This window comes from Lytechinus variegatus, chromosome 16 (genome assembly GCF_018143015.1).
Source record: "Lytechinus variegatus isolate NC3 chromosome 16, Lvar_3.0, whole genome shotgun sequence".
NCBI classification, from domain to species: Eukaryota; Metazoa; Echinodermata; class Echinoidea; order Temnopleuroida; family Toxopneustidae; genus Lytechinus; species Lytechinus variegatus.
In genome coordinates this window covers 18,966,488-18,987,023 of record NC_054755.1, presented here as the reverse complement: position 1 = coordinate 18,987,023, position 20,536 = coordinate 18,966,488, and the positions used below count along the sequence as shown (strand labels likewise).

The 20,536-nt window shown below is 37.1% G+C and overlaps 1 protein-coding gene and 1 long non-coding RNA gene across 2 annotated transcripts in view; both read left to right on the top strand.

Annotated features, from left to right (window-relative positions):
* Window positions 1-2,630: 2,630 nt before the first annotated feature.
* LOC121429964 lies at window positions 2,631-9,437 on the top strand. Its single transcript, XR_005971984.1, has 5 exons — window positions 2,631-2,989; window positions 4,252-4,426; window positions 5,069-5,225; window positions 6,968-7,093; window positions 8,626-9,437. It is a non-coding gene; the product is annotated as an uncharacterized LOC121429964 (long non-coding RNA).
* A 5,426-nt stretch (window positions 9,438-14,863) lies between these two features.
* Window positions 14,864-20,536, top strand: part of LOC121429661 — a 45,500-nt gene continuing 39,827 nt past the window's right edge. Inside the window, exon 1 of the mRNA XM_041626808.1 lies at window positions 14,864-14,962. The gene's annotated coding sequence lies outside the window, so the exon portion shown is untranslated. The remainder of the gene's footprint in view (window positions 14,963-20,536) is intronic.

The window sequence follows — 20,536 nt, the reverse complement described above, 5'->3', positions numbered from 1 at the left end:
AAACTAGTTCTAGAAAGCGTAATGAGAACAGCCTCCTAGTTTCTCAATGTGCTTCTTCATTATCTCGGCTAGTCAACCAATTTGCTACTCACAGCTCTGTGATGAATACCTTCCTACCTCACCTGGGTTGGGAGCCGCATATTGCGGATCAATTTCTTGCTGAAGGAAATCACACCACAGCTGGGATTCAAACACACCGTTCTTGGTTTGAAAGGCCAAAGTCGTAACCACTAGACCACAAAATGTATAGAATCCCATACCCTCATTCAAAGAATATCCCTCAACCTGGATAATATGTCCTCTAACCCTTCACATGCGATCAATAAGCAATTTTCCTGTTGCCGTTATGAAGTGCATCTATCAAGAGCATGTCGTTTGGCCTTCGGAACAGATTCCCATTATCGCTACGATTTTTTTCTCTCCTCCTTCCCCTCATCCGATCAATGCCCCCGACGGAATCCGAAGACGTGGATTGTTGTCTTTGAAGCAGCTGGTTGCTCAAATGGCCTTTTGATCGCCTGTCCCCGTTTCTCCTTTCTTTGATGTAGTTTGTCTGTATATATTTTTCAATGCAATTAAAGAGAAGCTTGTTTAAGAATACTGTGAGAGGTGCATAATCTGTTAAACCTTCCACTATATGCATTTCGGATATGGTTCGAAAACTTCAAATATTCGAATGATTTGATAATTACACCAATGCTCACGAGACTTGGCACATTGATCTTGGTGTAAAAAATGTGCAAGTCGCATGAATTGAATGGTCAAACTTGTACAGCAAACTGCATAGTTTTTGCCTGAAGCTCATTAGACTTGAAACATGCTTTGATTTGAGAATTATGTAAAACCCGTTTATTGAATATGTTGTAAATTATGTTACCGTGTTCACAGTATATTATGGCAATATGGCTGTCATCATGGGGCATGATATTTGTTACTTTCATTGACATTTCTAATTGATAATAAGAATTGTAAATTTTGCAGATTTTGTGAATTATTAAAATAGTATAGGATTTATATAGCACCTGTATAATGTATTCACCTTGCTAGGTGCTCAAGGCACTCCTATATTACCCCGGTTAAGCTAGTCTACCGATTCCGGTGCTCACAGCTTTTTGAGGAATTACTTCCTGCTGGGTACCCATTTACCTCACCTGGGTTGAGTGCAGCACAATGTGGGTAAATTTCTTGCTGAAAGAAAACACACCATGGCGGGGAATGGAACCCATGTTCGTCAGATTGAAAGATGAGAGTCTGAACCAGTAGACTACGACGCCCCGTGAATGATCGTACATTGAACAGAGGAGGGTCAAATTAATGGTCCTATCCAATAACTATACACCTTACAACGCTATGAAGTATTAACATGAAATGTGACCATGACCATCCACCTTAAAGATAAATTCCAGTTTTGGTAACGATCTCAAAATGACTTTTTACAGAATCTAATATAATGACCACCCAAGTGCCTGTTTGTATGAATAAAAAATATGTGCCAAAGGATTATGGAAGAAATTGTGTAATTGCTGAGAAATAAGCAAAATAAGCGCGGATTCGGTCACTTCCGTCGGGTCTTTATTCCAGCAATATTAATACACTGTCCCACGTGTGCCTATCTGTGTTTGTGATCTTCAGTGTGAACATTTTTCAGCGTAGATTTCAAGATTTCACAAAGTTCAGCTTATGTAACTGTACCAGATCTAGATCCTCGATGATATTCTGACAATTAAGCCTGGTTTTACAGACTTTCTCATGAAATCAGTGTTTACTGCAACTACTGGCATTTCTCTTTAAGCCCCTTTTACAATCGGTGGTACAACTGCTTACAACCGTTGGAATTGTGTGCAACATATATTGTATTCAAACGATCGCACAAGCAATTGTGAGAGCCCCTTTACCTGTCCAAAGGAGTGTTTTCATGAAGCCTGTTTGCAGTGATTTTCGCTGACTAAGTTGTTTTGAGCCAATCGGATGCAAGGATTCCAGTAGCTTGTAACAGTGAAAATCACTCACTATTGTTTAAGATGTTCCCCGTCCTAGAACTGGAGTATGTTTGGAATGCTCTTGTCTCTAATCTATATTGTCTTATGTCATCTGCTATTAGTAAGCTTTTTGTGTTCTGCAGTTGTTTCATCAGCCTTAGCAGTTCACTAATGTGCCTTTGGTCAGTACTTGATCACGTTGTAAAAGCTTTGAATGTCGATGGACAGCTACAGATAACATGCATTGGATTTTTATAATGAACACTGGTTGCCGAGTCATTTTTTTTTTTGGGGGGGGCACTTACATTGACGAGTGGATACCATGTGCAACCAAAAAAAGCATGTAAAAAGATGTATTTTTATGTAACGTAATGCGGGTGTCAAAAACACTAAAAATGTTTTGAAAGGGTATCTATTTTGCTAGGAAAGCTATGTGCTTAAGGTCAAATTTGTGAGGGTACAAAAATGACTAAAATGCTTTCATCTGCCTTCACAACGACGTTACTCTATTTCATTGAATGTTTTAAAGAATCAGAGAAATAAGAAGAGATGATAAATAAATAAGGGAGAGTGATGACTTCATTCTGGAATGAATTTTAAAAGAGATTAAAGCAAGTAATAATGCCTTCGACAGAACCTGAAAATCACACAGTAAAAACGCTGTACAAAATATCGCTGTATAAGAGGTGCTGTATAATTTTTTGAACAGCACATGTTTAAGCTTTGATAAATATCGGTATAAAACACGGCGAATTGACCTGTTTAAGGTCCGTAGACAGAAGGCTTGAACAGGGGGTTGTACAAGATACCGGCACATGTAAAGCGCATGCGTACGCGTGCGCAGTGCTATGCTAGTGGTCGGAAGATGGCGTTGAGTATGTTCGACTCGGAGACTGCTGCAGTGCACTGGAAAAATCGTGTTTAATCTCCGTTTTAGAAAATGAAAGATTTGGGGGTGACAAACCTGCTTCAGGAGTGGGACTTCCCACATTTAGTTCCAATCTTTAGAGGTAAATTCAGTGCTTGATTTCGAGTGAATGTTCATGAATAATCTCAAAAGTCAATGCATTGTTACCGTTGTTGCAGTGGTTTTATTGTGTGTGCATGTACGTGTGTATTTCTATATGATGGTCGCCAAGTCAGAAATATATAGGCCTATGATTTTATTGGAAAAACCTCGGCTCGGCCGGCAGTCATTTTGAGATTGAAAAAAAAAATGGTGCCCCAGTCTGCGCACCCATTCACTTTTGCACGTGATTTGGAGATTTTGATGAGAAAGGCTGCATTTTGAGGCTGTCATAGGGTTATTTTTCCACCTTTGTGATCTGAGTCGGATTTTGCAATAAATATCTGTCTATGCATTAGATGTGTAAAGTTTGCATTGCGTATCTTATAGATTCTACTAGAATTGCGCAGATACGCATGTGCGCAGACTATGGTACCTTGAGCGAAGTTCGTGCAGGATCCACTCGTACTCCACTTAATTACCACTAGGGCCTACACCATGCTCCACTTACACGAACTTCGAGACCATGAACTCGATCTGATATTCTGAGTGACAAAAGGTGGGATTTTATGGGGGTGAAATATGAAATTCATGCAACATCACGATCTTTACACAAAGTTTCACTTCTTATTTCCATGCTTCTATTAGTATTAGTCTCAAAATTGGTGATTTGAATTATAGCCTACATGAACTGTGATGAAGATCCTCACACATAAATAATTCACTGCCGATGATCGCATGCGGATGCGATATGCGCGAGGTACCGGGTCCGGTACAAGCTCGGACCGGGCCGTCCTCAAGCACATAGCCTACGTGTAATGTAGGCCTGGCTAGATCTATTTCTAGTCAACTTTATTCAATTTTGTACGTCTACATATGTGTATGTTAAACCCCATTAAAATCTAGGTCTATACTATAGGTCCAAACCTAGATCTAAATCCTGGCCTAGCTTGGCCAATAGTCCCTTATTATTGGCCAGCCTAGCGAGGAAAGGCCTACATGCAAATAGCAACAGATCTAAATGTTACATTGTAATTGCAGATGTATGTACAGTTTTTGAATGATCAGAAACTAATTTTGAATCTGAGATACAGGAATTACATTTAGGTTGACTTCATGTAAATTCCCCACTGTGCAGTAGGGAATTTTTTATTGAGAATTTCTACAATTTATCCACTTATTCCATCAGTTCTCTATAGAATAGTCAGATAACTTGTGTAATAATTAATGTTACTATTCTTGATCTTTGATTCATGTTTATCACAGTTAAATGTTGCAGAAGATGAGCACGAAGTCACCTACTGGATGCAATATTACTCATCACCTGACAACATTGTTGTTAATGTGACGAACCTCGGTACTGAGATATGAGTTGACTATAGGAAACCCGCGACCAAGCACAGCAGAAATTCTTGACAAATATCTACAGCTTTTGGGAATGGTAAAATAACTTGATTACTTAGTGCAGTGGATTCGCATTATGAAAAAAAAAATTAATTTAATTGTTCGAAGTTGAACGAAGCATTTTTGGTTATGAATTTCCAAAATTATTCTCTTTCTTGCTTGAGAATATAGTGCAAGATCATAGGATCACTTACTCTGCCTCAGTGTTAAAAATTCAGTTGCATCTTAGTTGTCATAATTCTATGATTAGTGGAAAAGTTGTTCTGAAATCCGATTGGAAAGATTAAGTTACGTCTTCTTCCCATGAATGTCAATCTCTGGCGGGGGGGGGGGGGATATTAATTTCCCCACCTAACTCCCCCCCCTCATTTTGCAAATACTAAGTATTTTCCTCCAGTGGTTAATTACTCTAATAGTGATCAATATTTTTAAAAATGTGATAAATGGTTAGTTAGAAAGGTCAATGTCAAAGCTCACTAGACTTTACTTGATTTGTGCAGTGTGTGCATGTGACCTAGGGTTTTTGTTACAAACATTGATAAGTTTTATTTTTTATTTAATGAGCAATATTTAGCATGACTTTAATTACAATGTACCGGTAATGTATGAAAACATGGTATTGCTGGTAATTGTATTATGTGTTATACAGCTTATATATAAATACTTATTTCATTTTCAGATTGATCAAGACTTTGATTTAACAATTGATGCAGCTCCTGGTGCCCTTTTCACAATGTGGCCAAAGTTGTCCAGGCAGACTTTGGAATTTGCGGAGAAGATTAATCCAGGGTATAGAAAGATCCTAGGGGCTGGAGTGGACCAGAAAATGACGCAGAGTAAGTTTTAGTCTTATAGTTATACTCAATTCAAACTTACAGTAGCAGTGCGAAGACTTTTACAAAGCTGCATCAATTAGCATTTAAACTGCAAAAGAGGATATTTCCTCTCCAGGTGTGTAAGAATAACAATGCTTACAATTTAAAGTGAAATCAGTGTTCTTATGTACACCGAATCCTGTCCAACATAATTAGTATAGTTAATGGACCTCATCGAAACAAGCAAGTGATGTTCTACAGTAACATACACCAATTCAGAGTAATGATTTCTGAAGAGGAAGTAACACAGACCCTTTTTTTTTACTATCGTGTTGCACAAGCCATTAAGAGAGATAATTGACTCTCAACATAATACCAGCTGAACACTGCGCACAGCATTATCAGCATTATTCACCATTATTGCATTATTGTGTAGGGGGGGGGGGGCACTCAGTATATAATGCATAGTGGGTATGTGCAGCGGAGGGGACCCCCCTTCTTACACTCAAATTTCCGTTCCAAGGCATAGCATTTTTAGCCTATTAAGAAAAAGAACAAAGAAAGCCACTCCAAGGCATATTATTTTCTTCTCGTGAAAAAGGAATCCGCTCCAAAACTTCGCATATTTTCTGTTATGCCGTTCCGATCGATCTGCTACAATGAGTCGTAATTTTGAAAAAGCAGCCGCTGCAATGAACGCTGTCTGACCATTGCCTCTGTGCTAGCGCACCCGCTGCCCATGCTGCCGGTCTAGCTGCATGCACGTATGCCCGTTCCATAGGGATGCATGAAGGCACTCACATGCAGGCGACTCGTTCCAAGGACCCCCGATTTCACAAACATTTGTAGTTCTGAAGCCCGTTCCGAGGACCCTCCTTTTTACAATTAGCCCACTCCAAGGCCCCCGTTTTTTGTCTCGCCCGCGGCACACCCCACCAATTTTTGGGTCGAGTGCCCCCCCCCCCCCCCCGGATTGTGTAGCAGTAATGCATTGCAGGAATTTCAAATGGGAACACTGACAAAACTTGAATAACTTTGTACTCAAGGCTTTTAATCAAACTTGGAGAGAAGCATGGTTATATGCAAATTTATTTCAATTTTACCAAACATGAGGGTCACCTCATGGGTCAGGCTGATGATGAGCATGGGTCAAAGTTAAGCCTATTAGGGCAAGTTTTGTATTACAGCTCATAACGTTTGATCCATGTACAGTGTATGCCCATTTTTTTTACCAAACTTGGATGGAAGATGTCCCCGGGGAGTGGGGGGGGGGGGGGTTGAAGGTCACCTCCAGGTCAAATGTTACAGCAGAGGTTGAAGAACTTTTGGAGCTCATTGTTTGGATTTTGGTTTGTTTGTTTAAATTTCTATCATCACTCATAAATTGTTACCAATCTAAGAGAGATGATGTTCTTCAGAGATTTGAAGGTCACCTCCAGTTCCAAGGTCACAGGCAGGGGTCAACAAGCCTTTTGAATATAAAATGATTTTGTTGTATATTAATGGGTGATACACATTTTGGCTGAAATCACCATGGTGAATCCCTTTATTACCTTCAATCCTTATAATATCTCAATTATATACTTGTACCCATTCCACTTGTAAGATTGAATCTCACTTGCAGGCAAACACATTTAGTTTGAAAATGCTGATATCTCCTCACCTTCATCTTTCTTTCCTATTTTCTTTGCTCCCATTCTTATTTCGTTTTCCCTTCCTTCACCGGTCACTTCTTTGCTCAAACCGTATTTTCATTTATACAGGTCAACAATGAAGAAAATTTGGCTTTCAGTACTTCCTGGGATTTTGATCGGCAGAACGAAAGGGGAATGAGGCAAATTAAATGTGCCGTACTTCAAAGTCTTGAATCTTTCATCAATCTCCAATTAGTAAGTATTGATTATCATCTTACTTTTTCAAAGTTTTTATTTATTTATTTATATATTTATTTATTTTTTGGCCAATTTAGGTTAAAGCTCTGATTTTCCTTAACAATATTAGAACGTTACTGTTGGCAATCTTTGAGAGCACTTAGGTTTGACTGTAGCGCATGCTCACTTGACCAAGGCAAGTGAAAATATCAAAGTGCTTAAGTTGCTTACCCAAAAAGGTAAAAAAAAAATTTAATGTGGGCAAGTAAAATTTTGACCCCAACATTGAAATCTGTTCAGGGCAGCTATCTGACTGTATTTGTTCTATCTAATAATCCTGATACTATCTCAATTCTGTAGCGCAAATCATAACAATGGAATAAGTTCACACAATGACTTAGTCAATACCTATTCTGCATGTATGTCATGGTTGTTGGATGTCTATGCAAAACTGCACATCTTGCGAAGACTTGAAATCTCCTTAAATGCAGTTCTCTAAACTCAGAAAAATACCTCCTATGGTTTTACCTCAATAATGTAATGAGATCAACGCTGATTCATGTTATTTATTTTGTGGGGGGGGGGAGCAATAGAAGTCCTTCTTAAAGGGATGGTCCGGGCTGAAAATATTTATAGAGTAGAATTCACTGAGCCAACTGCCAAAAATTTCATCAAATTGGATAACAAAGTTATTGAATTTTAAAGTTTAGCAATATTTTGTGAAAATAGTCGTCATGAATATTCATTAAGTGGGCTAATGACGTCACATATCCACTTGTTCTTTTGTATTTTATTGTATGAAAATAGGTTTATTCAATTTTTTTCCTCCAAGAACTAGAAAAATTGGATTGACATTTCATTTAGTGCATTAGATATTGATTGCTGCAACTTATTTCATTATAAAGGAGACATACATTGTATTATTCACACAAGTATGAAATAATGAAAAAATATGGTTTTATGTAATAACATAAGAAAACAGAAATTGGAGATGTGACATCATCAGCCCACCTAATGAATATTCATGACGACTGTTTTCACAAAATATTGCTAAACTTCAATAACTTTATTATTTGTTATCCGATTTTGATGAAATTTTCGGCATTTTGTTCAGTGAATTCTACTCTATGTATTTAAGACATGAATATTTTCAGCTTTTGACCATCCCTTTGAAGATATTGGCTAACAATACCACAATTAAAAAATCTGAGCCGCATGATTTCCCATGCTGAAAATCGTAAGTTGACCAGATTCACTTGCCCATTTCATTATACATGATGGCCCAAAAAGAATAGAACAATTTAGATCTTTAATTTCAGTGATATAGCCAAAGTGTCATTGTATTGGATATTTCTTTTTTTTTGGTAGAATGATGTAATTTGATGTTTTGTGAACCCTTGTCATTATGATTTTCGAAATATCATGTATTTCCCACTCCTGTATTACCAACCCTGCTCTTAGTATGTAAGGTATAATACAGATTATCCAACTAGATGTCTGTGTGATTGGTCTTCTACCCCCTTCGATTCTTTGTTTTGCACTTTATTTAGGAAGGAGCATGAACAAAAAGAAGATGAACAGGAATTGACAATGGCGCATTCCATACCTGGGAGTGATTGCACAGTGGCACCCTTGGACCTAATTTCACCCTGACATCAAGTCTGTTTTAAGGAGAACCATGAGAGAAATTAATAAATTAAAGTTTGCCGAATATCAAAGAATAACAGAGTTATGAGGCTTCAAAGTTTTAAATTTGTGACATGACATGCGAGCAGCTCCCAATATGTCAATCATGTAATATAAATTCCATAAATTGCCATTTTTAATGGTTTTCATGATAATTAAATGGGTTTTTATCAGAAGCTTGTATGAAATAATGTTTCTGATAACATTGAATCCACAGGTAAAATCATTTTCCAATTTCCCTAGAAAAGGCACTTGTATAGAATTGATATCACATAAAATATGGGGAGCTGCTCGCATGTGAAGTCACAAATTTAAAACTTCATAACTCTTATTCTTGGTGGATTTTCACCAACTAACATGCAATGTCAGGATGAACCTTGCCTTTAAACCTTGTATTGGCAGCCTTTCATTGACATTTACATACAGTATTTTAGGTTTTGTGAGCAAGTATATGAAAAAGGTGCTAATTAACACCTACTTCCCCTTCTTAACCCTAACCAGGCCGGGGGGGGGGGGTTAAAACAACCTTCCCCCAACATTATCTGCGATCATTCCTCCGCGGGAGATTTGTTGACCCTGCCACTCTCAGAGTTTATACTAAGTCTCGCGCATCTTTTGAGACCAAATTTACGATGCCCAGGTACGTTGTCCCGAAATTATGCAACATTTCGTAAGTTCATGTCTGACCAAAAATTGTTCCAAAACGTGATTTCGTCCACAAAGTCAATACAAATTGAGTTTTCTCATCTTATTCATAAAGCTATGATTTTTACTTTAAACAGCAGAAGTCAATTGATTTTAGCATAATTATATGCTTCAAACAGGCTGTGCTATAATATAAATCTGGTGAAAAAAAGGTTGAAAAACAAAGAAATTCCTAAAACAATAAAATACATAAGAAATTGATTTCCAAACTGAAGTTTTTTTCAATTGCGATTGTTAAGAATGCTACAAAGAATATTTTTACCAAAAATTAGCATTCTGGGAGCTTTATGGTATGAAGTGAATTAGAGCAAAAAAATATGATTTACCCATAAATTAATTCATATAAAATAATATCATTATTTGGAAAATTTTACCATACAGCCTTGTAGATTACATCGCACACTACCAGCGTGCAAATTGCTCGCGTGATCGGCAGGGGGGGGGGGCACTTCCATTCACGAGTGGATACCATGCGCGACCATGGGGTCTCGAAAAGCACCCTAAACACGTAATTTCCATATTCGGAACATGCACCCCTTAACAAGTATTGGCGTGTGAAACCCTACCCTTAACAACTATTGGAAACAAAACGATACTCTTGGCAAATATTCCCTGAAATGAACCCCTAAACAAGTACAGGAATGTTTTATTGTTACGGGTCCTTCGGTTGTCTGCTTTACCTTAGTTGGTTTGGTACGACCCCATCTACTCTACGTGCAAATCGGACTCTAAACACGAAGTGTTAGGGCAAAAAGGACATCCTTTATGAAACATTTTTATTGTGTTTTATCGTCCCCGCAAATTTGACCCTAAACACGTGATTTTCCTAGCGAAATAGATACCCTTTTTTCATTATATTTGTGTTTTTTACACCATTATCACGTTACGTACGCAACGTGCCATGTCGTTAAAAAGACATCCTTTTTACCTGTTTTTTAGGTCGCGCATGGTATCCACTCGTCAATGTAAGTGGCTCCCGGGGCACCCCCCCCCACAGAGCAGCCAAAAAAGCCTGGTCTAGTTGGGGTTAAGAGGAGTGCTCGTTTGTTATTCTATTGATCACATGTAAATATTTTTAGGTCAAATGGCATTTTTTATAACGGTTGGCTAATTTAAAGAGTTGTTTGAATAATTTCACCTTTTGGTGCAGAAGAACAGTTCTTGTTATCTTTGTTGTAAGAACTTTAAGTCCAGTACACATCATCTTTCCAGATTTCATGCAAATACAAGAAAGAATCTTCTAAGGCATGTCTGAAACATTTAGATGACAATCTTTATTCCAACTTGTTGTGCCAGGATAAATTTGACTCATTTCGATACTTTCTCAATGCTAGTTATAATGTTCCATCGTTGAATTTATTTAAAGGTCAAGTCCACCTCAGAAAAATGTTGATTTGAATCAATAAAGAAAAATCAGACAAGCACAATGCTGAAAATTTCATCAAAATCAGATGTAAAATAGGAAAATTATGACACTTCAAAGTTTCGCTTATTTTCAACAAAATAGTTATATGAACGAGCCAGTAAAATCCAAATGAGAGAGTCGATGATGTCACTCACTATTTCTTTTGTTTTTATTGTTTGAATTATACAATATGTCAATTTTTACGAATTTGGCAATTAGGACCTCCTTGCCTGAAGCACAAAATGTTAAAATAATGGAATTCCACGTGTTCAGGGAGGAATGAAACTTCATTTCACATGACAATGATGAGAAAATGAAATATTTCATATAATAAAAAACAAAAGAAATAGTGAGTGATGTCATCAACTCTCATTTGGATGCAACTAGCTCGTTCATATAACTATTTTGTTGAAACTTTAAAATGCCATAACTTTCTTATTTTACATCAGATTTTGTTGAAATTTTCAGTGTTATGCTTTTTGAATTTTTCTCTTTTTATTCAAATCAAGTTTTTGTTGGGGTGGACTTGTCCTTTAAATATTCTGCAACTGAACATTTGCTCAATGCATTAAAACCGAAGGATCTTTTGTACCATAATTGGATACCACCCTCTAATTTTTCATCCATTGCACACTTATTTCACTTTGGCCTGCAGTAATGCTGAGCTTGGGTCTGTAATAGGACATATATTTCATATTTGCTTTGCTCACATAGTATTCAGTGGCTACACCCTAAATAGACTGGGCTATTTCGACGCCTAAGAAGACGGGGAGGGGGGGCTAATTCAGCCCCCCCCCCTACGATCTCCGCCGTGGATGGCGCGATCGAGACGAAAATTCGCACACGTGTTACCCATGGCATTATCACAAAAATTTTTTGACCGCGTCGCTCACCGACTCTTTACGTTCAAGTCTCGCGCAACTTTTGAGACCAAATTTCCGACCCCCGGATACGCGGTTCCGAAATAATGCATTTCGTAAGTGCTTGCAGACCCAAAATTTAACAAAAATATGAATTTGTGTACAAATCCAATGCAAATAGAGTTTTTAGGCAAATGTATCATTATTTTTCCTTTTACTGATTGAAATTTATCAATTCCATCTTATTTATGGTCCAAATAAGTCCCTGACAATTTCCAAAAAAATTGAGAAATACATAAGAAATTTAGAAAACAATAAAATACATAAAAAAATTAAATGTGATTTTGATTTTTTTTTGTACATTTGATCAGATTCATATAAAGTGTCTGTGTACCCCAAATTTGCATTTTAGGGGCATTATTTAGTTAGTTAAAGCAAAATTTTGATTCTACGCATAAATTAGCATAATTAATTAGCAATGAGCTAGTGTAGATTATGCGACGGGTAACACTCGTACCAAGTTTTGTTGCGATCGAGATCATAAGAGGGGCTGTATCAGACTATCAGCCCCCCCCCCCCCCCCGTCTTAGGCATCGAAATAGGTTGAAATAGATGTAATATTTATGAGTCTTGTTATTTGCAATGTTTCATGAAATTGTAATGACATTTTTGTCTAAAGTTATCATGCCAATATTCAATGTAATTTTCATTAATTTATGTATCAAATAGCTATTTGAAATATGAAAAAATGTGAATTCTTCACTGTTGCAAGTTAGTTATCATAGTACTTCTTAGATATAATGCCTGGATTGAGATTTTCTGCATACTTAAGATCACTACAAGGATCCCCATCTTTTTAGGATAATGTTAATCTTTCGCATTTGTGAAAGCACACAGGTGTCTGATTTTCTTGTAAAAAAAGCGGGGGGGAATAAAATAAATTACTGTTACTGAAACAAGTAATAAGAAAATTTCTGCTTTTTAAAAATATATATTGATAACAAGAGGGCAGCAAATACGTCAATGACAAGTTATGGACATTTCTTCATATTTTGTACACATTTCAAAATTTTCTACCTTTCCCTGTGCAGGATTGAATCTACTCGTCCGTGTTCCGATATAGTATGTCAGAGTCTTCCACAGTGTTACATAGTGTTTTAAGTGATACCTTGTAAAAAAAGTTTTGGGAGTATTGCCTCCTATGTATGTAATGTAAAACATGCATACTTTACTGTGCAGGTGTGAAATGCAAGAATAAATATCTTGAATGAAACTGAAAGCATAAAAGTTTCTCCTTTGCCTTCTTCTTTGCCTCCTTCTTCTTTTATACAACCGTTTTTGAACAGTTTTTTTTATACAACCATAGTTTATACAGGTGCACAAAATTTAATCAGTATTGCATAAAAATCTTTTTACAACCCGCTGTATAAAACCAAGTTTTAAACATAATTTGTATAAAAAATTTATACAACCTGCTGTTTAGATTTTGAACAACCGAGGGTTGTATAATTTTTAAACATTAGTTGTAAGGTTCATATAGTAAACAGCGGTTGTATAAAATTTTATACAGGTTGTATAATTTTGTTTTTTCTGTGCATGCAAGGGTAATGAATGATGTAAATAGGTGAAGTGAGGAAAAAGGGAGAAACTAGTTGAGCTCCCTTTTTTAGAGTGAAATTTAACAGAGAATTAATGTAGCTAGATTGCAAGGAAATGTTTGTAACAAGAACTCTGGAATGGATGCAATCGGATGGAGCGAGGGCAGCTGCACTGAATTTAATCAGGCATTCATCTCGAAATTGAAATTCATGTAAGTGCTGGTATTACGTGGGAAATCGGTGGGGGGGGGGGGGGGCTTCTGCGTCGTCTCGTGCTTGAACTAGATTTTATTCTTTTGAACTGTATTTCTGTCTTAGAGAGAGAGTGGATTGTAGGGCCACATTTATATTCTGATGTAATGTAGTTGTCAGTATTGCAACACTTTTCATGTCAGGTTTGAAATTTGACATATAAATTTGTTTATTTTTCAGTCTAAGTTCATTTTACATGTAGTTTGGAAACCTCACAAATCAATCGGGTAGTCATTTTTCCTTTCCATTTTTTCTTTCAGCTCTTTCCTTGTTATTATTCTTTGATTTTTCTGTTTTCACACAAGCTAACTTGTTGCAGGGGTTCATTTTCCTTGAAAATGCAACAACACTGTATTGATAACCTTGGTCTCCACTGTACGGAACAGATGCATGCCAATCACTTAATTAACATGAGCAATGCACAGCTCTACGAAGACCTGAATATGTACCTATCGTCTTGGAGGTATTAATTACAATGTATATTCTGCTTGTAAATTTTTGATTGAAGCATATTTAAGAAGATAATGGAGGAGCAATTGTGCCATCTTTGTGCCCATGCTTGGTGAAAATAAGTCTTAATTCTTTGCATTTTTTTTATTCATGGCTTATATGGTCAAAGTTTTCTCTTATTTTTTTCATTTTATTTATTTATTTGTTTCTTTCTGCATGTCATGACAATGTACAACGTGTGACCACAAAAGTAAATATATTAAATTTTACATTTCTTTAGTGTATGCTGGCTAAAATGTTCAGTTGTGACAACGCCTTTACAGATACTGTACATTGTCAAGTATTGAATATGAAAAAAGTGCTCTTATGATTTGATTGTTTGCTATTTAGGTGATATGTAAATGACATGAATGTGAGTTTTATATGAGTCTGCATGACGTGCATTGTAAGAGGTTGTCATGGAGTGATTCTTATGTCATGTAAATTTCTCCTGCATTCTAGAGAAATTGGTTAGAATTGGTTTAAAAACAAGATGTTGAAGATTGAGTTCATTGAAATCAGTTAGTCTTCAGGGGTTCAGACACCAATCAACATTGACGTCACAAGAGCGATTCGTCCATCAAAGACGGAGACATGATATTGTTTTATTTCAGCTGTGTAACACAACCCCAAGTCCAATGCACCTCTTGTGTCGGTAAATGCTCTCCTATTTGTTCGCGTTGGGGGGCGAAGTTCGGCTTAAAGCGGTGCCAAATTCTAAAGTCAGGGTGGCTCAATTTAGAAATCATCTTCAAGCCATCTAAGATGGACTCTAAATCTCGTTTCTTCTCTCTTATTCTCTCTCCCAGGGGGGACGCAGGGAGACCCAGTGCCGCAGAAGACGAAGGGATCGTGTTTGCTAAGTGTAGCCGGTAAACAAGCTTCATATAAGGTAAGTGGTTGTTTTGACAAATTTGACTCTCATCAAATGTGATGCCCCAATGCAGTCTCACCCCTGCTTCAGGATTTGTATATCCTGTTATTTTTTTTAAAGAGGTATCCAGTTCGGATGGACTCATTCTTCGTCATATAAGCTCTTGAATTTTTTTTCTTCTGTGGATAAAAAATTCACCATTTTGTTATTTTATCAAATCATTGTTTTTTCCCCTAATTGTTATTTTAGAATTATTTTCAATAATTATACTTTTTTATTATTATTCTTATGATGGCATCAGCGTTATCATCATCAATCATCAGCGTTATCATCATCAATCATCAGCATCATCTTCAACATCATCATCATTATCAACATCATCATCACCACCACTACCATCATCACCATCACTACCATTTCCAGCACCATCGTCAACATTATCATTGTAATAATAAATGATAATAATTAGAATAATAATCATCATCATCGCCATCATTAACACCACAATGATATTAATAACAACAACAGCAGCAGCAACAAGGATGATAATGAAAATAATAGTGTAGATTTGTACAGCACACACTCACTGTCCAAAATAACACTGATCTTGGAGTAAATGTAGTAAACTGTACTAATAACTAAAAACAGCATGAACTAGCATTCATGCATCTGTTTATATACTTTTGTAGTATGGATGGTGACATGCTAAGACATCGACACATCCCACAAAATTTGTCCTTATCATGGGTTGATAATCAGATTTTTTGTAAAGGATCCTTTCGTGTGTAGCAGGTGTCAGGATGTGCAGAAGGAATCAGATCGGTTATGCCTTCGGGCCAGAAGTGCCTCTTGTGGATACTGTTCCCAATTAAATGAAAGTATGACCAATGTTACATCTAGGTTGGACTCATCCTTGTCCTAGATGTAGTCTTCAGTTTCATGAATAGGTAAAAAATAATATATGTATACTTAAGATTCATATGAATATCTACTCCATTAGCTACATGAAATGTTACAGATTAGCGTGATGCTCTTACTTTAAAAGAAAATATATAATATCACGTGGGCACGTTGTGGTCTAGTGGGTCTGACTCTCGCCTTCCAAATAGAGGGTCGTGGGTTCAAATCCTAGCCATGGCGTGTTTTCCTTCAGCAAGAAAATTATCCACACTGTGCTGCACTTAACCCAGGTGAGGTGAAAGGGATACCTGGCAGAAATAATTCCTCGAATGCACGAGAGCTGAAAGGAAGTTTGAGCTAAAAATGTGTTTTTAATATTATGTGATGTGTTTTGGTTGTTTTTGCCCTTGAGTGCTGCTGTCTGGAAGATGTTACTTCACAATACTTCTTTCTAAATCTTGTCATCAGTTACATACAGTAATAGATCCATACGATGAATACATCAAATTCCAAGATTACTTGAAAATGAGTCAAATCGAGATGTTTTAAGCCAAAGTGTGTAATAATAATAATACGCAACAATTATATAGTGCTTAATACAATTTTTTTCTAAGCACTGCATACAATCGCAGCTTTAGCATGGCTATTGGGCACTCGAGCATTCCAGGAATTCCTTCCTACTGAGTACCCATTTACTACACCTGCAGCCTGTTGCATAAAACTTTTTACCTGAGAAAACTCCGGTAAAAACTGAAAACTAAGGTTAGTTTGACTTCAGCCAATGACTTTAACACAGGGCAAAAACTCAGGTTAAAAATACCTGAGTTTTCTCAGGTAAAAATTTTTATGCAACAGGCCCCTGGGTGAAGAGTGGCAAATGTAGATTAACGCCTTGCTAAAGGAAGCGAGTGTTGCAGTGGGATTTGAACCCCGGACCTTGTGGTGCAAAGTCTGGAGACTTATCCACTGTGCCACAACATCTCTACTGTGTCGATATTTGGACAAATTGACTTGCCTTTACATGAGTGACTCACTTTCTATTTTATGTAACTTGGAAAGGTTAATATAATCATTGTTAATCTAAGGATCTATCTTTGAAGTATATAAAGTTCATAAATTAAAAAAACAATCATTTTAGCTGACATATTTTGGTTTATGAATTGGTGGTCACAGAAGTGCTTTAGACCAGTTGGGATTCTTTCATGGTTAATGTTCTTTGGTTTCGAGTAGAAGAGTTCTTTACCAGACTATTTGTCCTTGATGAAGCGTCATCTTCGCGTGGGTTGGAAGACTCCGTCGAGAGATTTTGAAACGAAGTCTGAAGTATTTGGTTTTAAATCCAGTGGGAAATCATCAAATTTTGGACAGGTTTTTAGAAAACATTCAAGACTTCTTTAATACCCATGATGCTCTTCTTTGCTTACCTTCTTATTCAAAGTAAAAAAAAAGAGAGAAAGAATGGAATAAAGAGGATTTATGTAAAATACCCCTAGTGACGTTTTATCGTCTGGCTGAATGTTTTCTTAGTAGTTTTATCTGGAGCAAATGATGGAAAACAGGGGTAAGGAACAAAAGAAATTAAAGACTTATGTTCAGTGGTTGGTGGTGTAGCTGAGAAAGGGAGAGAAAGAGAGAGAAAAGAGGGATAGTGAAAAAGAAGGAGACAAATGTATCGTTGGCAGTCATCCAAACCATCGTATCAAACACAACAGTGCAAACCCATTTCAGAGAAAATCAACTTCAAACTGTACTGTAATTTTCACACTTAGTTCCCCTGCCTTACAACATATTCATTGCTAGAAAAATACATGGTTGGAAAGACCAAGACAATTGCTTGACAGTGGTATATTCATTTTTACACAAAACCAAGAATCAGAGAAAATATCACAAAACAGCTACATGCTTGTAAGTTTTAATTGAGCTGTTTACATTGTCCCTGTACAAAAACGCCATAGGCGGTACAACATCCCTGACCGCGATTTTCAATGCGCGGTCAGTCAAAACGTATCGCTCTTTCACATGCATATAAGGGACAACGGTTTTGCTGACCGTGCATTTGCATGTTCAATGCACGCAGCTGTTCACTTTGCAGATACACATATCCAGTGGGATTTGTGCATTTCAGCAAAAATTTGTACGGCATCGCCTTGAAAATCCCCTCATATCTGAAAAACTGAAATTAATTACTGCATAGAAATCTACTTAAGGAGAGAGGAGTAATCATACTTTCATTTTCTGCAATAATCTCAAAATAAATTTTTTGACCGAAATCGACTGAAACCGGTTCGGATGAATGCCTACAATAAAATATGTATATATTTTTCTCACAGGGTGTAGCTAATGTTAGTCTAGGGCTATAGTAGTCTATCTAATGAAGATATGAAACTTTTAGATATATTACATTGTAAGTCAAGACAGTGGTAACTCGAATGAAATCTTTGAATTTGATTGGTCGCTGAGCAATGCAATGATGGTAGGATGGTGTGGCGGTTACACTTCGTAATTCTGAAGGTTCGTAATTCCGAAACACGTAAATTGCCTATGCTTCGTTAATCCGAAAACGTTAAAGGGTTCGTTAATCTGAACATTTGTGGCGTTATTCCGAAGGTTTGATAATCCGAAAACGAAATAAGGTTCGATGTTCCGAAGGTTCGTTGTTCCGAAGGTTCGTTAATCCAAAAACGAAATAAGGTTCATTGATCCGAAGGTTTGTTAGTTCGAAAACGAAATAAGGTTCGTTAATCATTTCGTTTTCGGACTAACGAACCTTTGGAATTATGAACCTCATTTCGTTTTCGGATTAACGAACCTCCGGCATTACGAACCTCATTTCGTTTTCAGACTAACGAACCCTTGGAATTATGAACCTTCGGAATTACAAACCTTCACAATAACAAACCTTCAGAATATCCGAACCTTTGGAATAATGAAGCTTCGGAATGTAAGGGGGTAAAGTTGGTATTATACTTTATGCAACGAGGGTCAGGACATCAAAAGAAGACAAGACAAGGTAATACAAACAAAAAGAATGAAATAAAGAAGATAAGGGAAGAATGAAGGAAATAATGAAAGGAAGAAACAAGAAGAATGAAAGACAGAAGGTAGGGAACAAATAAAGTGAAAGAAAGAGGGAGAGAAAGAAAGAAAGAATGAAAGAAAGGAAGGAAGGAAGGAAGAAAGGAGGAAAGAAAGAAATAAAGGAGGAGGGAGGGAAGATAGATAGAAAGAAAGATAGAAAGAAAGAAAGGAGGAAAAGAAGGAAAGAGAGACGAAGGAGAAGAGAAGAAAAGAATGAATGAACAAATAATAGAAAGTAAGAAAGAAAAATGGAAAAAAACGGAGATGAAGGATAAAAAGAAAGAAATGAACATGAACAAAAAAGAATAAATAAAAAGAAAAACTATTGGAAAGAGTAGTTTCAAGGATACCATCCCAAGATAGCCATACATTTTACCTGCTCTCCCATTCAGTGATTCTATTACAGAATGCTCAATTATTCACCCATTTTATCACTCTAGTACTGTCCATAGTAATGCTTTCCACTTACATATAAATCATAAAGGTGTCATAATGAGATGGTGAAGTGAGCATTTGATTTCTCGTTTCTCTGATGTAAAAAACAGAGTGGGGGACAGTAGGAGATGATGGGGGGGGGGGGGGTAGAGAAGTGAGAAGAGAGAGCTAGGGGAGGAGGGTGTAATTGAAGGGAAAATGATAGAGAAGAGAGCCAGAAAAGGAAGTTAGAGGGAGAAATAAACAAAATGAAGACAGAATGCGAAAGAGAAGTGAGGAAGAGATCAAAAGTGAGAAAGAAAGGGGACGAGGGTTCGGAGCAGAGAGGTAAAGCAAATACAGCATGGGGCGAGATGAGAGGGAGAGAGGGAAAGAGCGAGATTCGGCGTGCAATGAAATGAAATCCAATCTTGATTCACTAGAGCCATGCATGGCATCCATCACCATTATGACACCCAATGTCCGCTCAGGACGCTCGTATTGAAGCCAAGAGGAGCCGCCAGGGAGTCCCGTAGTTCGCACGGGTGAATGGTCCACGCGGCTAGTAACTCTGTGTGTTCACACTTGGTAGAAACACAAAGATATTTCTATTGAACCAGAGCTTTTAAAGATAAATTCCAGTTTTGGTAACGATCTCAAAATGACTTTTTACAGAATCTAATATAATGACCACCCAAGTGTCTGTTTGTATGAATAACAAATATGTGCCAAAGGATTCTGGAAGAAATTGTGTAATTGCTGAGAAATAAGCAAAATAAGCGCGGATTCGGTCACTTCCGTCGGATCTTTATTCCAGCAATAATAATACACTGTCCCACGTGTGCCTATCTGTGTTGGTGATCTTCAGTGTGAACGTTTTTCAGCGTAGATTTCAAGATTTCACAAAGTTCAGTTTATGTAACTGTACCAGATCTAGATCCTCGATGATATACTGACAGTTAAGCCTTGTTTTACAGACTTTCTCATGAAATCAGTGTTTACTGCAACTACTGGAATTTCTCTTTAAGCCCAATAAAACAGCAAACTCATTTTACTGACAGTGTACATCAGGGCTCTGTCTTACAAAGAGGTGCGATTGTTCTGATCAATCGTAACTCTATGGAAATCCATCAGTGTCATAATTTTTTTCTACATGAAATTTGCACAATGTCCTTTGTAAACAGAGAGAAGCATAGTGAA